Raw genomic sequence first — 16,071 nt, 5'->3', positions numbered from 1 at the left:
AGTGAGATGAGGCTTAAAATTAATCCAGAATATACTTCCATCTCGTGCTGCCTTTTCCATTTTCCTTAAGAAACTGCAGCTTGATGGCTAATGGGTACAAGCGTATTTTGGGGTTGATGGAAAGGTTTTGAAATGAGAGGGTGGTGATGGTTGCACAACTTACTGAATGTAATACAAGTCACAGAATGGTACACTTTAAAATGGCCACTTTTATGGTGTGTGAATTATATCCCATTTAAAAAAAAAGAGGGAAAAAAGCTGGAGCTCAGCTGCCTTCCTCCCACACTCTCTCCACATGTAATCACAGCCCTCCGTTCATGGCCTCCTCAGGCTCCCAGAGAAGCCCCCTCCCACACATCCACACAGCTTCCCGAGGTTGTGCTCTCTGGGGCTGGTGGAAGGCTCCTCTGGGGACTGGGGTGGGGGTGGGGCTGTGTTCTTCCTGTACTCCCCCCCTCCCATTTTCAGGCCTCTGGGCATGAGCTTCACCCTTTTATCTGCAGGACCAGGATCTCCAAGTTAGGTCTGTCCCCACTGGCCAGCCAGCCTCGGGTTGCATTGCGGGGAGGAAGGCATGGGCTCTGGGATCAGAGGGAGGCATTTCAAATCCTGGCCCTACCACTGCTTTGCTGTGACTTTAGGCAAGTTATTTGGACCTCCATGTGCCTGTTTTCTTATCTGTCAAATGGGTATGCTAATTCCACGCCTCCCAGGGGTTAAATGGAATAATTTACCCAGAGAGCCTGGGGCACATGGAAGACCACAAATGCTGGTGCCCTAAGTCTTATTACAAACTTGTGACCCCCCAAATGGCAAAATCTTGATCAGACTGTTTAATGATTGAGGGCCAGTGGTGATGGTGATGATGTTCCCAGAGCTCCTTTGGTGGGCCCAAAAGTCTTCCCCTCATTCTTCTCACCTACCCCTACCTGGACCCTCCCCAGGTCCCCTCTGCCTTTTGCTCTGCACATCAAGGGGGCTGCTAAGATGAGAAATCATTTTCTGAACCCCAAATCAGAGAACATGGTATAACCAAAATATTTTTCATTTAATTTCATTTTATTTATTTATTTTTTTTTCTGCTCCAGAATTTAAGAAAGTCTGAAATATAGTTTGGCCAAAGGTTGGAATTTGGAGAGTGTTTCCATCGCTAATGGTAATGTTCCTCGGAAGCTGGAGAGGACCATGGATGCCCCATGAGATGAAGCATGGTTTTTAATAACTTTGAATCACACAATGAGAAAGCTCATTTACTCACATTCCTTATTCCATTCTCCGTCACTCCTTTTGAGTATTGTCAAGGAGAAAGTCTGTTTGGTGCTAATACGACACTAAGATTCCTTTCTAATAAAGAGAGAAGGCCACACATTCAGAGCCTTTGGGGGGCCATAGTATCTGGTTAGAGTGACATCACCGTCATCTAACATTCCCTCTTTAATCTTTGTTCTTTATTAAGAACAAAGCAAATCAATTTAAAGACAAGTGTTATGAAACTGTGGGGCAGATACGGCATGGAAATGCCCGGAGTCTGGAAAACGCCGGATCACGGCGCCAGCCTGTGTGGTCAGGGCATCTTCTTGGTGGCCTGCACCTGCTGGTTGGCCGGGGGTCCTGATGGTGAGCCAGGCTGGAGCTGGCAGAAGCGGAGAAGCCTCCGAGTTGGATCTGGAAGCCACCCTGGCCAAGAGCTGAGACTCACTCCCAGCATCATCCCTACCTTGAGGTATCAGATAGGAAACGTGGGGCCACCCATCCAGCCTTGTGAATGTGTTAGATGACAGGGTGGCCCAGCACCAGGTCTCTGTGACACAGACACTCGTGGTTGGGGGGATGGATGGAGGAAGAAGATCAGCTGTCTCCCAGTTGTCCAGAGGGGCTGGGGAAGAAGGTCCGGGGCCACCCCTCCAGTCCCGGCCGGACAGAAGCTTTTTGCGTGGAGGAGGCAGAGAGCTTTGGGGTAGGCAAGTGAGAGCTCGGGAGGTACACTGGCCTCAGGGAGCCACCTGGTTCCCCAATGTAAGGAGCGTCAAGAGCCCACAGAAGAGGGAGAGCAGAAACCAGGGTTCCAGCCCCACCATCCCCCCGCCACCCCCCGACTGCCTGTGTGTTCCCAGGCAAAACACTTACCCTCTCTGGGTCTCAGTGTCCCTCTAGACTAAGGAGTCCTGGTCCTGACACTCACAGTGGATGATCCGCCTATCCCATGACCCCCGTGCCCACCACCCCTTGTGCTCCTGCCCCTTCCAGGGCAGACTGGGACACTGGGCCAGAGCTAGCTGCGGGCCTCTGGCTGGGGCCGTCCTTCTAGGTGAGGGGTTGTTGGTGTCCAGCCCTGTGAGGCCCTGGCCAGGGCTCTATTGGCAGGCTTAGGGCACTAACAGAAGACACTGGGGAGCTGAAGCCGCGGAGCGGGGAGAGAAGGAAGAGGGGCGTGCAGGGCGAGGGAGGGGTGGTTCTAGTGGCTGCCCCTCGTGACCGTGCCGAAGGTTGCCAAATTGAGTTTAGGCCTTGGTTCCAGAACACAAAGCCTCGTCTCTGGGGGCTTGACCCCTCGGAGCCCCCACCCCCAGGCCCGGCTGGCTGAGCTGCCCCAGAAGGGCCTGGTTGTTGGCTGCGAAGTGGCTGGGAGGGAAGTTTTAATGAGACACAACACAAGACACAGGGGGGAAAGGAAAAAGGGGGGTGGTGGAGGAGAGAAGGGAGGTGGTGGGGGGGGAAGAAAGACCTCCTGCCAGGCCGGTTGCCAGGAGACCGCTAGGCAGCCAGAATCAGCCCTGCTCTTTTCACAGTTGCCTTTAAGCACCGAGAGAAAGCCCTGGCCATAAAGGGGGACATGTGTTGCTGGGTGTGTAAGGCTAGCCTCTGCAGTTAGGGGAGCCCCTGGCCCCCGCCCCCTGCCGCTGCGTAGAGAGAGCCCCTCTCGCCCCCCAGCCCTGCCCCCCGCTACTGGGGATCATGGATGAGCGAGACTGGGCTGCGGAGCAATGGAAAAGGGCTCGGGGAAGGCGGTGGCCCCGGCCACCAAAAGGCCACAGCCACCTCTGGGGTGAAACTCACCAGCCAGGGGCGCCGGGAAGCTGGCAGGGGCTGGCAGCGGCGGGGAGGCCAGGCCGAGGCAGCGGGGCGTGTCTGCCGAAGAGTATTCTCTTGGCCCTGGGTGGGCCGTGGGGGCTTGGGGGCGTCTCGACATCGAAGAAGCCTCAATGGGGGACTTAGGTGGGTGGACTGGGGAGTCGGCAAGTCCCCTGACCTGCACTCTGGCCCCCTGGTCCTTGTCTCAGACCCCATGAGGGATCTGCAGGGATCCCAAGGCTGGGTGTGCCCTAGCCGCCCAGTGGGGGGCTGCGTCTATTTCCACCGGAAGTCTGCCACACGACCACGGAGTGAACAGGCGGTGAGGGCTGTTGGCAACACCAGGGCTCCAGTGTCCCAGATGCTGGCCGTCCATCGAGAGCCATCAGCCGCGGGGGGCTGGGGGGGGCAGTGCACTCAGGACAGGGGCTGCCAGTAAGCCAGGATACGGCACCCGCCACCGCTGTGTGTGGAAGCTGGGCTGGGGCCCCGATGGGTTGGATTCCTCGCCGGGTGACCTCCCTGGCGTAAGGGCTCCTTCCACACCGCGTGCTCCTGCCCCACTGGAAACAGCCTGTGATTTCTGTTGCTTCATGACGCGGTCAAATTAGAGAGAGCGCAAGTTTCTCCCGATCCTCTGGCATGCCACCGGCCCTGGGTTCTAGTCCTAGCAGCACTGACAGCCCGTGCGCAGCATCTGAGCCTGGGCCTCGGCTTCCCCGCTGGGCATCCGGCTTCTGTGGGCGCCTAAGGGGCGGCACTGGAGGCTCCCCTGAGCTGGCTGGCCAGCTTTTGCTCAGGCCCCCCCCCCCCAGCTGTCCTACGCCAGGCCCCGGGGCGCGAGGGAGGGCGGGGTGCGCCACACAGCTCAGCAGAGGCGGGCTCTGGACAAGACACATCACTGCACCTTCTCAGAAATCTCCCACCCTGCCTATACGTGCACCTTGAGGTGGCTTCCGCACGTGGTGGCGCCCGGGAAGCCGGGACCCCGGCAGGAAGGAGGTGAGACTGCCCACGGACACCGTCCATCCCGGGCTCCTGCTGGAGACCCTTGCTTTTCCTTGCGCTTCCCTCTTGCACGTTGTCCCTACCCGAGTGTGTGTGTAGTTACTAGTTCTCAAGTCTTTCCTGTCCCCATCTGGGCCAGGCCCCACGCCAGGTGTCAAGGCTCACCTCCAGAAGGGCCAAATCTCCATGAGGTGATAACCAAAAGGGCAAGTTCGCCGGCTCTCAGAGCGGGGAGGGGGAGGGGCGGGGTGGCCGAGGACTGGTGCTGACGGAGGGCCTCTGGGAAAGATGGCAGGGGGTGGACAGATGGGCCGGGCGGAAATGCAGAGGAGGGAGCTGGTGAGTTCTGCCAGGCCCTCTGAGGTCTCCTTGGGCTTCACAATAGGAGGCTCAACACACCTTTTGTGTAAAAGCCCATCTCCCTGGCTTGTCACTGACTTTTCATCCTGAGAAAGGCCAAGGGCTCAAGGAAGCAAACACACCTGGCAGGCTCAGCCCCGTACCTAAGGCTGGGCACGGGTTTAGCCCTTCCTCCCTGGCCCTCCCTCTCCCTCTCCCTCTCCTGTCGCACCCCTCCCCCATCCAGACAGCCCAATTTTAACCTGGAAGGAAGGTCTCCTGCTCTGCTCACCACTCAATATCCTGTTATTCTCTCATACCCCTTTCCAGCCCCTCCCAAGGCTCTCTCCCTACTCCACACACACGCACTTTTAGTCTGTGTCTCCTGCTTCCCTGACTTGTGGGGAGAGAGTCCCTGGAAGCCCACTGGACTCCAGAAACATCCCCCAAAACAGCCATCCATGAACTCACCTCCCAACATTCCTCCCCCAGATAGTACCAACTCCCCAGGTTGGCCCCTCTTCTCCCTTATTCTTCTTGCGAGGCAGGGCCCTGAGTTAATCTCTTGAGTCCACACTCATCTCCTCCAGGAAGCCCTCCCTGACTTACAGTCCCCTTTGTGCCTCTGGTTCCTCATCAGTCTAGTGATTCCTGACACCGAGGGGCCCTCAGCAGTCACCAAGATTTGTCCCCAAAGCTCAGGGCTGGTGTGTGTTGAGGGAGAGTGGGGTTGGGGAGGACACTCTCCTAATGCAATGTAAGAAGAGACTGATGGAGGAAAGGGAGGATGGTCTAGGGCCTCTCTTCCCCCTTCACTCTCCACTCTATACCTAGCCCCTTGACCATAAGGTTGAACCTTCCCTGGACCACAGTCCTTCCCTAAAATGGCCCTGGGAGAGAGTGCAGCAGAGATGGGGCTCTTCTCTTTGGGACAGGACTCTTCCTGTGGGACCCTTTAGAGGTGACTTCCCACCTCTGGGAGCCCCCCAGGCCTCAAAGGTGTCTTGTGCACAGGCCCAGAAGAGGGACCTGTGTGGATGGTCAGGGTCACAGTGACACCTGCTGGGGCATCTAGGAACAGCAACTGTAGAGACGTTGACAATGGGGGGGGGTGAGTAATTAATAACACCTTACCACAGATCCTGAAATTCCCCTTAGATATTTAGATATTAAACTCTTATCCCTTTTCCCAGGGGAGAAGCACAAGAAGGTGTGGAGGGAACTGGGGCATTGGAATTCCAACTGGGGCTCCTAGGGAGACCCAGGGCCCCAAGGCCATGAGTTGCATTCCTCAGAACTGGTGGTGGTTTTTGTTTGTTTGTTTGTTTTTTAAAGATTTTATTTATTTGACAGAGAGAGAGATAGCGAGAGCTGGAACACAAGCAAGGGGAGTGGGAGAGGGAGAAGCAGGCTTCCTGCGGAGCAGGGAGCCCGATGCGGGGCTCGATCCCAGGACCCCGGGATCATGACCTGAGCTGAAGGCAGACGCTTAACGCCACCCAGGGCCCCAAACTGGTGGTGTTTCTTGAACTTCATTCAGAGTCTGGTTTCTAGGGATGCACCCAGAAGGCAGTCTGAGATTGTTCTTTGCATTTGTATGTGAAATGGAGTTTTTAAGGGCCAAGAAACAAGTACACCCTCTGTGTTGTATTGCATTGAGAAGAGGAAGAAAAATGTGTGATACTGCAAATGGCAATGATTAAAAACAATCCAAGTGATCACTGTAATGTCAATTTCTGAAGAAATTGGCAGGAATAAATAAGATACTGAAATGAATGAGCACAGTGCATGACACAGCCAATGCTCAATATGTTGGGGGCAATCCGCCGATAGAATGAAAGCCGCGGTGGCGAGAGCCGCCAGCCTCTCCGGCGAGCCGGGCTGGTGAGCAACTGCCCAGAGCTGAAGGGGGAGGTCCTGCTGGGAAGCCACCAGCTGACGGTGTCCCAGGGCACAGGTGAGCTGCTCAGCAATTCCCTGGAATAAATAAAAAGCCAGGCGTGTGAAGAAAGAAATGCAGGGATGAGGATTTCAGTTTATAAAATAATCCTTCATTTCAGGAAGAGCTCAGTACAGGACTCTTGCAAGTGTTTTGTGTGTCGTTTACTTGAGGGGCTTAAGTGTGATCAGACTCTGCCCAGCTACCCAGGTAGCCACGTGCTGAGGTTCCTGGGGCAGAGTTTGGAGTATAAATGGGAGACTATAGGGAGGGGGGCTGATGTGGGGAACTCGGTGGCATCCTGCCCTGATTGTGTTGCACTGCATTTATTTCCCTATAGCTCATCCTCACTCAAGTTCCATGTCAGAGCATGGCATGGCTCTCGCTTCACAGCTAAGGGACTCTGGCCCAGGAAGGCTGTGAGACCTAGCTGAGGTCACAGCCCTGGGAAGTGCTGGACCTGAGATGTGAACTCTGGAGCCCGGGAGGGAGAGGCGACTCTTCCAAAGGGCTGAGGCTGGGTACGCAGGAAGGTGGTGGTGTCCCCACTGGGAATGTGCATGGGGGAAGGTTTGGAAGACTCAGCAACTGGGTCAGCAAGACTCAGCTTCCCACTCATGGGGCAGAGGAATGACTTGGTGTATGCCTTTGGTGTTGCCATGCACAGCTGCACAGGTTGGACACTGCAAAAGGGAAGCCCATAGAGGAATGCCCCATTGGCATCACAGGCGTATTTGCTCAGACCATTTTTTGACATTGGGAAGTAAAGAGCCTGGAGGAAGACATATGTGTTTCTAAATCACTCGGAGGGGCTGTGTGGGTGGGCAGTGCCCTGCCAGCCAGCCTTTTCCACGGGCACACTCATCTTCCTGGAGACCTCCACCCGAGGGGGTGAGCGGTTGTTGGGGCAACTCCAGGCCATAGCCTGGGAGTGGAGAAACTTTGTGCATTTTCTACCCCAACAGTCATCAGAGGGGTGGCAGGGAGCAAACGCCCTCACTGTGCCACCAGTCCTGCTGTTTCCTCTCAGAGCTATCTGGCTAAAGATTCAGGCTTTTGCTCTCCTTCCTGGAGCAGGGCCTTATAATTGGGGATGAGGGAGGGGAGGGAAGGAGGAAGGGAAGAGTCAGGAGCCCAGTGGGTAAATACAAGGAAAGATACAGAACACAAGTTGGCTTTTTTTTTTTTTTATATTACAGATTTTACTTTTTTTTTTTTAAGATTTTATTTATTTATTTTAGAGGTGGTGAGGGGGAGAGGGGCAGAGGGAGAGCATCTTCAAGCAGACTCCCTGCTGAGCGCAGAGCTGGGTGCAGGGCTCGATCCTATGACCCATGAAATCACAACCTGAGCCAAAACCAAGAGTCAGACGCTTAACCAACTGAGCCTCTCAGGTGCCCAGAGATTTTATTTTATTTTATTTTACCTTTAAAGATTTTATTTATTTATTTGACAGAGAGAGAGAGAGCAAGCACAAGCAGGGGGAGCAGCAGAGGGGCAGGGAAAAGCAGGCTCCTCGTTGAGCAGGGACCCGGATGGGACGTGGATAAGGGGGCTCGACCCCAGGACCTCGGGATCATGACCTGAGCCGAAGGCAGGTGCTTAACCAACTGAGCCACCCAGGTGCCCCCAGAGATTTTATTTTTAATAACATTACAGATCATTTGGGGAAAGGGGAAAGTCTTTTTCCCCAAACCATCGGTCAAGTTTGACTCTTTCCTGCGGCAGTATTTATGGTAACAAGCATGTGAGTATATCAAGAGTCAAGTGGAGGCAGTCATAAAAATCTGGGTGTACAAAACATAATTTGGCGTGTAGGTCTGTGAAGGTAGAGGGGATTGCTCACCACATAAAGCAGTTCATAAGGGATTGTTTCCTGTACGAATGAATTTCAAATGAACTTCCACAAGTTTCAAACATTATTATAAATAATATGCTTCTGAACATTATAAATAATAATGACACGGGTGGAGGATTTATAAGTGTTCATTATTTATTTATTATATTATTTTATTTTTATTTTTAATATTTATATTATTATTTATTTATAAGTGTTCATTAAACGCTTATTCTATTAGACATGTCAACATATTTGGGGCCACGCTTTACAGCACACACCCTGTCCCCAGGACCACAACCAACGGGACCAGGGGTGGACACCTGACCCTCCGGTGGCCAGTCCACAATTGGCCAATGGCCTTTGACAGGTCCAAGCAGCGCTGGATGCAGTGTCCCCATGTTTTTCTCAGACATATGTCGGGATACATGACAGATGCCACCGGGCTCCAAAGCCGAATGGCCACAGCACTGGGAGGAAGTCACGGAGGCCATGAGGGGCCACGTGCAGGCAGTAAGTTCTAGGAAACAGGAACCAGGAGTTAACAGAAGCAGAAGCAGCAAGATGTGTTGAGAAAAAGTGTGGGGTGAGGAAGCCGGCCGAAAGGGGAGTGAGGGAGGCAGACCCAGGTACCTGAAAGTCACGTCCTCTGTGGTTTGGTCACCCCCATTGTTCAGCCTTTCCAGTCTTCTAGCAGCACGCTCCGCTCCTTTCCTAGGGCCCTTTCACGCTCACTGGGTGGCCCCTTCCCTGATGCTTCTCCCAACACGAGGCAGGGGGCGGGGAGGATTACATCTGGAAGGTTCACATCCAAGAATGAGGGTGCCAAATAGGAGAGGGATGAGGCCAGGGAGACCAGCCCGAGGCTCCTCGGAAATCTCACTAATCAACCTTGCCAATTATTGAGCACCTACTATGTTCAGGCACATTTTACACATTATCTCATTCAAGCCTCACAACCAGCCCAATGAATAGCTTTACTGCTATTTTACTGTCGGGAAACAGAGGCTCTGAGAGATTTAAAATGACTTGTCCAAGGCCACAGGCTAGGAGAGAAAGCCCCAAAGCCAGCATAGACATCCTGGCTGTTAGGGCCGTAGACACGGCTGGGCTGCTTTGCATTGAGAAGAAGAAAAAGACATGAGTCTATATTCATCACCCAGTGCCAGTTTTGCCCTGTACCAGGCCCCTCTGGGTGGGGAAGGGCTGAGCGGGTGAGTGGAGAATCCAAAAGAAAGAGGGCTCATCTCTGGTCCCCAAGATCGTGCCAGGAGGCTGACAAAACCACGTCTCCGAATTGAAAGCCCTTTAAACTCGCGGCCCCCGGAGGCAATAGGGCTTCGCAGCAGGGGGACCTCTGGAGCTGCAGGGCGGGAAGGCTCCGGGAGGGGATGGGCTTGTGCAGCGGGGCGGGACTGGAGAGGAGGGGAGGAATGAGGGCTGGCTTGGCGCAGGTCGGGGAGCAAGGGGCCCTCTGGGCTCAGGAATGCGGGGTAGGAGGGGAAGGGAGATGGAGGGCTCTGCACTGCGAGGCAGGACGACTGGGAGAGCCGCATCGCTCTGGCTTGCTGAGAGCCTTTGAAAAGTCACTTCCTCCTCTGAGCTTCGCGTTTGCCGTGTGCGAAGTGAAGAGGTTGGGACGCCCCGTCCCTCCCCCCCGGCCCTTCCTGTTCTAGCTTGGGGAGAAGGGGTGGTCTCCGGTCCTCTAGAGAACGGCCCCTCCAGCACCGAGCATCCTCCACCCGCGGCTGCCGTGAGGAGCGGCACCGGTGACCAGCAGGGGGCGCTCCTGCAGAAGGCTGGCCGCCGCAGCAGCCCTCAGCTCCATCTGCCTGGCCAGGGTGTCCGGACAGGAAGGTCTTCCCTTCTCCGTCCCGCCAGGTCTGCCCAGGTCACTTGCCTTTCCATTATGCCCCTTCCCACCCCATGTTTTGGAATTAGCCGTCTGGGAGGTCCTTGGAATCCAGGTTCTTTCTTGGGCACGCCACTTCGCTTCTCTCTGCCTCAGTTTCCCCATGCGCAAACTGGGTTATGTGAGGAAGAGACGAGTTCTTGGGTGGGAAGGACTTCCAGCCACAGGCTGAGGCAGATGTCCTACCGCTTTGCACATCATTTTCCCAGGGCAGGGGATGCTGCTTTTACTGCTCTCCGGGGAGAATTCTTCCTTGCCCCCCATTCAGTGTTACAGTTTGCTTTAAAACTTGTATTCAAAGTCCTTTGATACCAAGATAGAGAAAATTTCTGGATTCCATATGGCACCTGGCAAGATGAGGGATGCTCAAAAGGTAGTTATGGAATGATTCGTTTTTTGAAATCATCCGGACAGGAGCTGCCTCTTCTGAATTACACTGGAAGATGTCCACATTCATCTTCACATTTCTCACCACTGTTCTGTGAGGAAGACAGATAGCGAGTGTTAGATCCATTTTATGGACGAGGAAATGAGGTGACAGAGGAAGGTTAAGTTAGGACCCAGGGTTCTCTCCGTTCAACTAGGGGCTGGTGTCCCATCCTCTCACTAGTTGGCGACCCCTATCGAAGACATGTGGTATTACAGCCAGGTCATGGTAGACACTGATCACCCTGCGGGCCATGAGAACAGTAGGCACATCCCGGGTGCTAAACCCAGAAAGAGAGACTAGGGTAGACCTTGACTTTGGAGCTGGGGCGGGGGGGGGGGTGGTCTGGTGTGATAATGAGATTCCAGAGTCAGTAATACAGGGTAGCAAGGTTCAGCAAGTCTCAAGGCATTTCCTATTCTAAAGTCTCCAGTACCCTTTCAATCTACTTCTGACTCCAAAGGTGGACTCAATACAGCAAAGGAATGTTCTGGAGGGTCATCCCTTAGAATTATAAGGACAACCAAGGGTAAAACTTGACTCCTTCTCAAACATTTATGTGACAAATTAGGATGGACTGTGTCTGGTAACATGCAGGAAGATGTACTGAAAAAGCCATTCTGCAAGATCCAGCTCAAATATCGCTGACCCCTCGTAGTGCCCCAGACACCCCTCCCCTGGAACGATGAGTGGATTGTCCTTCGCCAGTTCCGCTCTCATTTGGGACTTTCTGCTGTTTATTGCAGCACAGTGATGAAACACATAGCCTCTGGTGCCAAGCTCCCTGGGTTCTAATCCCAGGTCCAAGCTGACTAGTTGGCCAGTTGCTTAACCTGCCTGTGCCTCAGTTTCTTCATCTGTAAAATGTCGTGAGGATTACATGAGTTAATATTCCTATAGGACTTAGAACGATGTTTGGCACATAGTGAGTACTAAATAATTAGCTTACACTTATAAAGAAATGTCAAAAAACTCTATGTATTTATTTATACGTCTTTCCCAATAAACTGCCTGCTCCTTAAGGACAAATAATCATCTCTTACTCCCAGGGCTTAAGACCAGAGGTTTGATCAAAGTTCGTTACATTGAATATTATATAATCACACTTTAGATGTAATGCAAATTTTGCAGTAAAATGGAGTTAGTCACCTTTTTCTCTTTGAGGAGTTAAGTCTGAGCTTACTGTTTCCCAGATATAAGTCAAGGTTTGAGTCTCTCCCCAGTTTAAAGAACGACCTCAGGCTGGGACAATGGAGTCCCACGCCGAATTCAGGAAGACATGCTGTGGTCCAACTGTCTACTAGCGAAGACTCTGTTAACGAGCACTCCCTGCAAGCTTATTTGTACCTGTAGTTGTGAAAATGTGGCCTGGAGGAAGCTGTCTCTGATGGTTTTTCCTACAATTGCAGGGGACGGCATTCTGAACTTCAAGACGGTACTCCTTTCCCCTCACCCTTCCCTTCCAGAGAGCAAGAATGTGTTCAGATGAAAACCACCTACAGAGAAGATGTTGAGCATGCCTCTGTCCAGAGTCAGAGCTTTAGAATGTTATGTGTAGTAAATTCTGGATTGTTTTTCGTTTCTATTTGCTAAGAAAGTTGGGTAGGTGTTTTGGTTTTAGTTTGTTTTTGTTTTTGTTTTTTGTTTTTTTGTGGGGTTTTTTTTGCCTCCCTCCTTCCCTTTTTCCTTCCTTCATTTTTCTTTCTTTGAGCTGTATTAGTAAGCTGTGCCTTGCATGGAACACTTTTTGCTGTAAGACATCCCAAATTAGAGTCTCTCCTTAGTGCTTTGCCCTGGGAAAGCCCCATGGAGGATTCACAATAGTCAAAGACAGAGTGGATGCTGCCCAGCACTGCGTGGCCAGTCATCTCGCTGTACTCGAATGTTCCTGGAAGCGAGGACACCAGGGGTGGGTATATGGATGGTGAGTCTGGTGTCCAGGCAGAGCATGGACATATATGTCACCTAACATTTATGAGTTACGTATGGGGACAATAGCACAGGCTATTCAATTTGGGATTGTCCATCCAGATTATTATCTACCTAACTACCTACCTACCCATCTACCTACAAAACTATCCATGATCCCTAAACAGAACAGGACGGATCAGAACACTCCCTCCAGTTCTAACCATGCTAGTATAGAGGGCTGAACATATGTCTCATGAAGATTACAAAATCAAGGGCACGGTTTGTAGCCATCAGTAAGTCATGTTTGGCCTATCCATGGTCCATTGTTTATTTATTCATTAATTCAAATATTTAATGATTTCTGTGGGCTGAAGCTCAGTATATATAAAAAAGCAGGGGTCAAGGTCTTGGTCCTTGAGAAATCTGTAACCTACACATAGCAGGGGTACGTAACATCCCCCAAACTCAGAGACAGTGTGCATTAACATAATCACTAGCATAAAATTAAGTTGTGCCAATCAAGTCTTGAGGTCCAAAGTGGTGAGTGAGCAGAGCCAGGAGTGGTCAGTCAAGGTAGGCAAGGCTTCCAGCAGAGGTGGTGCTCCACAGCGGGAAACCTGCTGGCCTTGGCAAGGGAAGCGTGACTGGGTGGAGGGGTGCTAAAGGGCACCCCTCTGCATTCAGTCTTCCTTGGCTAAGCTCAAAGATACTGCTGTATCAGGGCTGGAGAAGAGCCTCATGCAGGCAGGGGACAAGGGAGGGTCACACCTTCCTCTACACAACACAGTTTTTACTCAGGGTGTTGTTCTGGAATGAGGAAGGTGAGGAAGGGAGAGAGGAATCAAGGCAAGATGGCTTTGAATTGGAATAGCCATGGGTTGGGGAGATCTGCCAACTCTGGAGTGAGCTCCCCAAGAGAGAACAGGGGCACTTCCTACAGAAGTGTAGATGGAGGGGCGCCATAGGAGGGTATCCAGAATGTTTCCCTCTCCCCCTCCCAAATATCTTTCCTGACAATGTTTAAAGTCATCTCATTAGATATTATTCTGGGTATTTGTCCTCTCCCCCTTTTAGGGAATTTTCATTATAAATGTTAAGCATGCTTGTAATAGAAAAATTTGAAAATACAAAGAAGATTAAAACATTTTCTACCCAGACTTTCAACCTCCAAGGCATCCACTATTTTTTTTTTTTTTTAACATTTTGGTGTCTCTCTCCACTGTCTTCTTTGTTGTTGTTGTTCTTTTCACACATAGCCCTGAGTCTCCTGTGCGAGGGATTTGTTAGCCCACTCTGCCCACTGAGTTTCAGTCCCATCTCAGTCTGATGTTCTGAAAAAATCAAATCCCCAACCATCAACTGCCAGTGAGTTCTACGACACTGAAGAAGTTACTCACTTTTCTGGCCTTTAGGGTTGTATCCGAATAGTGAGGACAGTGATGGATGCCCAGCATATTACCGCACAATGCCCCAGAGTCAAATAACGCAAGCGAGGGTCAAGTCTGGTTCAAATGTGCAGAGGTAGGACGGATGGGAGTGGTCAGAACAGAAGTAGTCATAGCAAGGCCCCAGCAAAGAAGGCTGGGTCACAAGGAGGTGGGGAGGGCAGGCGAGCCTCCCCAGGACCAGCTTTCCTGAGCAGCCTTGCCTTGGACCAGCCCGGGCACTGGTGCCTTCCCTCACAGCTGCTGGGCCATCGCCTGCCCCACTTCCTGTCAGGTTGAGTCCATTTTCTGTGCAGCTTTGAGGGCGATCAGAGGGAGATAGCCAGCCTGGAATTCCTCATTTCCACTTGCTCATGGCCTGGTGGTTAGCTTGGGAGATTTTTTGATTGCTGGGCTCTGTCTGGGGCCTGGGTTGAGCTGGAGCTTGGAGTCCTGGGGTACCTGGGGCCAGACAAAGCTGGATGCTTCCTGAGGGTTAGAATCAGGCAGGGCAGCCTGATCTGAGGACAGGCTTCAGGGGGAGGAGGAAGGTCTGGAGAGACCCGGGAACTGGATTTGTGCAGCCTTTGCAAACCATTCAGGCACATGCTTGTGCCCTCCAAACTGTGTGTGTGTGTGTGTGTGTGTGTGTGTGTACATGGAGGGGGAGGGGAGGACTCCATCCCTGAGCGTGGCTGCCTTGGGCTGGTTAATGGAGACAGGTAGCTGCATGTGGCTGTCTAAGAATTCTTCTCCCGCATACCTGTGTGAACCTGTGGGTCCAGGAGCAGCTGTGGGTCTGCCTAGGAATTTAGACATCCATGGGGGAGGTGCGGGGGAGTCTGTGTGTCACTGAATGCCTGGACTTGTGTTGTAGAGTGTCAAAGTTGTAGGTGTGTGATTGCGTGTGTGTGTGTGTGTGTGTGTGTGTGTGTGTGTGATGGAGCGTGTGTCTGAGCTTGGGAGGGGATGCTGTGAGCATGCATTTTGTCAGTACGACACTTTCTATCTCTGCAGCCCCACACAAAGACCAGAGACGGGTTGTAAGCTGGCAACAACACACATTTCCTGAGCACCCACTATGTGCTGGGTCCTGTGCCCGCCCCTGGACATACGGAGAGAAGTCAGGCTCACAGGATGTGGGAGCAACTAATTGCCGATGGCACAAGGCTCTAAGTCCTGAGGGCCGCCCCTCCTGTGCTTCCTCGGGGACTCCACAGCCCCCCACTGTGGAGATGATATGCCTTCACCAACATCTCCCACTCCAGGCCGCGGCCCCTTCGGAGGTACATGATGCTCCGTAAGGATGAATTATGCAAAGGCCAGTGTGAGTCAGGCTGTGCCTAGGCAGTCCTCAGCCAGCCACAGCCAACCGTGGGCCACAACAAGTGTGACAGTTCTGCTGGGCCTGGGCTCAACTCCTGGGTCCTCTACTTACAGCTAGGTCACCCTCACCAGCTACTTAACCTCTCTGAGCCTCCAGTTTCCTCATCTGCAATAGGGATCATGATTGCCCTGACCTTGCAACAGGTGGGAGGTTTCAGTGAGACCACGTGCCACGCCTGGGACACGCGCGCATGTGCAAACACACACACACACACACACGGTACACGGGGGCTGCTGCTGGAATTATGATCAGCAGTAGGAGTTGCCACCTGGGCAATTCTTTGAAGCCCTGGCATCGGAGGAGCGGGGCGGCAGAAACAGAACTCTGATGCCTTCGTGGGCAAGTCAGGAGTCACCCCAGAGACCCACACAGTTCTAACATCAGGAGGAAGGAGCCAAGGCTGGAGTCCATGCCATTGGCTGGTGAGGGCTCAAGAACAGCCATCTGGATAGTTGCTGTATGAATCTCACAGTCTAGCCACTCACCTCTCCATCCCATCTTGGTGCTTTTCCTCCAACCCCTGCATCACAGCCTTAACCGACAGGTGTCCACGTGCCACTTATTTATATGAAATGTCGAGAATGTGTCACTTTGGGAGAATATGCTGCCCCCTCATCCCCCACCTTCTCCAGGCACATGCTGGTGCATAATGGCATGTGCCGTGGGCATGAGGACAGGAGGGGCTGCTGGATCTGCTTGCTCTTCACCTGCCCGCTCTCTGGTGACCATTGGGTGTGGTGGGGCCTGCTGGGGGGCTCTTCCTCTTCCCTGACTCACACTGGTTTAGCTTGCCCCCCCCCCCTCCTTGAGCCTCA

The sequence above is a fragment of the Halichoerus grypus genome, chromosome 2 (assembly GCF_964656455.1).
Source record: "Halichoerus grypus chromosome 2, mHalGry1.hap1.1, whole genome shotgun sequence".
NCBI lineage: Eukaryota > Metazoa > Chordata > Mammalia > Carnivora > Phocidae > Halichoerus > Halichoerus grypus.
The sequence above is the reverse complement of the archived record's forward strand: the minus strand, read 5'-3'. Positions refer to the sequence as shown.